This window comes from Anopheles aquasalis, chromosome 2 (assembly GCF_943734665.1).
Source record: "Anopheles aquasalis chromosome 2, idAnoAquaMG_Q_19, whole genome shotgun sequence".
In the NCBI taxonomy this organism is placed as follows: Eukaryota; Metazoa; Arthropoda; class Insecta; order Diptera; family Culicidae; genus Anopheles; species Anopheles aquasalis.
In genome coordinates this window covers 6,170,001-6,174,756 of record NC_064877.1, presented here as the reverse complement: position 1 = coordinate 6,174,756, position 4,756 = coordinate 6,170,001, and positions in this window count along the sequence as shown.

The following is a 4,756-nucleotide window of genomic DNA, read 5'->3' as shown; positions in this document are numbered from 1 at the left end:
TCAAGTGTCTCAAGTATGCTAAAGGCTAGTGGCGAGAGTTTTTGACAACTGAAAAAAACGGATTTTAAAACAAAGTTGGCCACTGCTTGGTAGCTTCGCCTACTGCGACTTATCGAAGTGAATCCCCCAGAACGTTAACATTCTCGTAAGTATCGAGCGTTCCGTTCACTTAATACCATTCACCAGACAACTGACGGCGCCAGCCAGCCAGCCAGCCAGCCAGACAGGCCGCTTAGACGTGACGCTTCAATTATGCGGGTAATGATTCCTATCGCATTACGGCAATTGTTCCCGGATCGTTTCCATTGACCAGATGATGGCGGAGAAGGTTGAGATACGCGCACTGAAAGCACAGAAATCCAATCTCGGCCATCCTGCAAACCGGTGGAGATGCAGCAAAGGAGAAGAGCGCACACAGGGGGGCTGGTTGGTTCCGATCAAACCGGCACGATTGCTTCCGACACTTTGCTGTTCACGGTTTGGCACAGTGATAAGCATCAAATTTCCTGCCAATACTCCGCTCCGATATTATCTGCGGTGCGGCCAGGGCTGGAGAGGACATCAGCGAGCAGCTTGGAAGCGTTTTCCGTTGTCTCCCGCTAACGGAATGTAATGGAGTGAGAGACAGGTCGGTTGACGTAATGGGTTGGTGGCTTAAGGATAGAGCGCTCGAAACTCCTGGCTTGTATCCTGGAGCGTGTGGCCAGATCTGGCCAGCAACAGCCAACTCTCGAGCTCTGGCGTATAAAGTAATTCGAGCGATTCGAGGTGAAATGTTCGAACAACAACAATCCTTGGCCAAAACACCCACCACCACCACCATCGTTGTCTTTTTAACGCATCATAAAAAAAGGAAACCCCAAAAGGCTCGCCTTACAGGACGTCGCCAGAGGAGGAGGGCCAGAGGAGCATTAGCGTGAAATGCGCCACTTCCACCGTAAGTGGTAATTCCGGGTACTTTCGCTAGCGGCGGCTTAATGGTCCGCGGCACTTGGGACCCCGCCCGAGCAAGTCCTTGAAGTGGAAATTGCTAGGCGGCACGCGCGAACATCCGGTTCTCCCCGGGTAAGTTAGCCTTCACGCGACCCTGGAGCTGCCTGGTACTGGGCTTGATCTCTGTAGTATTAATAGAAGTAGTACTGGTGGTAGTAGTAGCTGTAGCGAGCACGTGCCTTCTGTCGCGCGAATGTCTTTTTTTTAGCAACTGGCTGGATGTCCTTTTTTGGGCTCGAATAAAATGATCTAAACCTTTTGCGACCCTTCTTAAGCTTAAACGGGACACTTGACGGTATTAGTCACCTATTGGAAGCACCAGAGAGGGACAGAGTCCTTGAAACTTGCTCTGCAAATCCCATTTCCAGCAAATGGTTCCATCGTTCGATCGATCGAGCACAACCAACGAACCATCGAGTTTCTCACATTCACAGTGTGTCACCAGCAGTCACAGACCTCCGGGAACCGGTACCACCGGTACTACCGGAGAACTTTCTGCCCGGCCTAATTGCCGGTGAATATGTTGCATGTGATTTATGGTGCGATGCCATCATTAACCCGAATCCTCCTACCTGGTTGGTTGCTAACGACCAGCTGTGTGTATCGCGTGCAATCCACATGAAACCGGGGAAAAGGAAGCAGAATTTGGTCTCTCCACCCGTCGAAGAAGAAGAGCAAAAATAATGTAAAAACCATCCAACTCGGGCTGCCCGTGGGTCATGAATTACTCTAAACACCTGGGGCCATGCCCGGCACAGCTCGTCGTCCTCGGGAATCATCGATTAAATTTGCAGCCACCACCGTCGTAGTAGGCACAGACGAGGTCGGTAAATTGCTCAGTTACCGTCGCAACCGTTCCAACGAATCACAGTAGCCCCCGGGAGGGATGATAGCTCGATAGAACGCCGGTCGGAAACGGTCGTTGCTTCGGTCGCAGAGTGTATCGGGCGGGATCGTTAGTGTAGGCCAACCACCGACCGGCCAGACGTTCTCTTTCGCTCATTTCCTCGTGCAAAGCAAAGAGCCACATCCGAACGGCCACTGGAAGCACAGGAGCTGCTGTCCACAGCCCTGCCCAGCCCAGCCCAGCATCATCGACCGACCGTCAACGTCGCTGCTGTAAAGTCATTAATATAAATGGATTCAGAATCAGCTTCAAGCAGCAGCAGCAGCCACTGTTGAAGTGCAGCAGCACCCAAAAGGAACCGTGAGCGACGCCATTTTGTCTGCTGATTTTTTTTCTCGACTCGAAAATGGCCTCTCAGAAGTTCCTGGTACAGCTCGGCAGAACAACCAACGGCACCAAGAGCATGGCAAAAGGCAGCCAAAACATGGAAAAGGCAGCCAACACACGTTTGTGGTCACGTTGGATAATGTGTGTGTCTGTGTGTATGTGCCGCCACCATCGCTGGGAGCGGTCAGTCAAGGCAACGATGGCGATGATGGCATAACGAAATGAATTCGAAGAAAGAACCAGAGATCTGCAGCGAAAAGGCAACAAATTCTATCCAGATCTCGGCGTAAGGTGAACCTTGTAACCGCACTCAGCCACCGAGCCAACGCTCAGCAGGTTACTAAGGAGGAGTCTGTGTCGCCGGTGAATCCGTGGTAACGGCTCTAAACTCGTTTCAAGCCACGGCCGGTCGAAGCAACCGGTGCGGTACCATTACGAGCATCAAATGTCTTCTTTTGCTACACTTCGTTAGTGTGTATGTGTTTGTGTGTGTCAGTGGGGCACGCGTAGGTTTCGCAAACCCTAGACCAACCGTTCGTCCTCCTGGTGGAAAGATCAAAGTGAAAATGCAAGCCGTTCTAGCTTCACCTGGAAGCCGGCGGTGAGGTTTTTCAAGCGAAAGGAATATGTTTCCTTCTTTGTTCGTCGAACAGCCTCCTGTTGGAGAAGGGCCACCGGGGTGGCTTGGTGTGGGAATAATAGTTTCAAAAGTGTATCCTCTTGACATAAGGTCACATTCCAGGGCGAGGGTGTGGTGTAGTATGAGGAAATACGTGGAAATGAATTAATTGAAAAATGTGTAACATTATTCCGCATCCTTTCAGAATATAACCGTTGGATGAAAGAAGGAACGAAAAGACTTGAGTCGTCGTCCACTTTATTCCTATTCATTATTTAATGAGAGCAGCAACGTATCCAGGGTTTAAAGCATCAGCTTTACCGTGGCCATGACGATGTGTTCGGTGGCTACTCCGTTAAGGCATTTTTAATTGGAAGCAATCCTGTCATCAGCCGTCCGGCGCGGTGTGCTGATCGTCCAGAATACAGTTTGGATAAGCAAAATTGATCCTAGTAGCATTCGAATTGAGGATAAAACCCACACGAGGAGCGCAATTTTAAGCACTAAAACGGAATGCTTCTAATTGAATATTGCTCACTAGAGCTCTGTTTTACGCGGTTCTGCATGTTAATTGAATAAATAAATATAGAACCAAAATAGTGAGAGCCCCTGGCGATTCCCCGTGTTTTACCATGTTTGCCTTCACCGAAACTGTTTGACCATATCGCTGTCCCGATTGCGGAAAAGGAATTCCGGAAACTTCTACCTACCCTACACGGCATCACAATGTTTTGTCCCGATTTTGATCCCGGATTGCTACATGCTACCGGTCCACCGGTGGCCTTGTTTTAATTTCCATCCACGCTCGATTCGCGCGTACCATAACCATATCCATATTTTCAGCGAAAGCGAACACAATAATAATCCATGGTGATCGAGAGGCGACACGGCGAAACTGTTTCGCAACTCGCACACAGACGCCCGTCCCAGGGGAAAATTGGATTAAAGCGATAAAAGGTGATGGCAGTGTATGGGATGAATTATTATCGGAAAGCAGCAAGAGGCAGCAGCCCTAGTGGAAACAATAACACGAACACAATTCCCTCGGAACGACAGTTTTGGCGTCGAAAAAACAACAAACGAACACGAACGGGTTGGACAGGGAATAATAAAATTAAAAACATAACGGGACCTGCCAAGAGAGTGGAGCAACGGAACAGAGGCAGATTACGAAACCGAGTAAACCATATAACCCGTGAGTACGCAACCTACAACAGAACACAGAAAACGAAAGAAAACAAAAAAAAACGAAACATATCGAAACCTTGTATTAAATTATTGTCCAGGGCGCACGCACGCACATTTATTGATGAAAGTTTTTATAAAAAATATAAAAAAGAAACCTATTTCCAGCCCCCCATACCTGGATGTTGAGACTTTAATGATAGCTTACGGTTAGGCAGCACTGTCCGAGACAATTACGGGTTCTTCTGGCCACGCGTGAATCGCACGAGGCCGGATCGAGGCCGTGGTTCGTTATCGAGAACTACAAACTAACTACGCGTGTACTGGTCTAACACTACAACAAAGGAGAGCGAGTTTGATTAAGGGAAGGCTCATTAAATAGCAAATAAACTTATCGCTAGCGGACGATATCTACAAAATAAAAATAGAAAAAATAAACAAAAGATGCTTACAACTAGGAAGGTGAGCTTAGGAACGAGCCTCATTTCAACTGCATCGAATGATGATGTGGCATAAACCAACCAACACCCACCCAACGGCCAACTGTGTGTCCTTCGAAAACAAATGGAGAACATGCGGGTTCGGCTGCGCAGTGCCTATGATCATAAATAAGCGCGAATAAGGATCGTCATCGCAGTAGCCCACACGTTGGAGAACCATTTTTAACCGGTCGTAGTAGGCACCACCACCTGAATAGCACGTTGTTTGGTGGTTTTGAGAAGGGA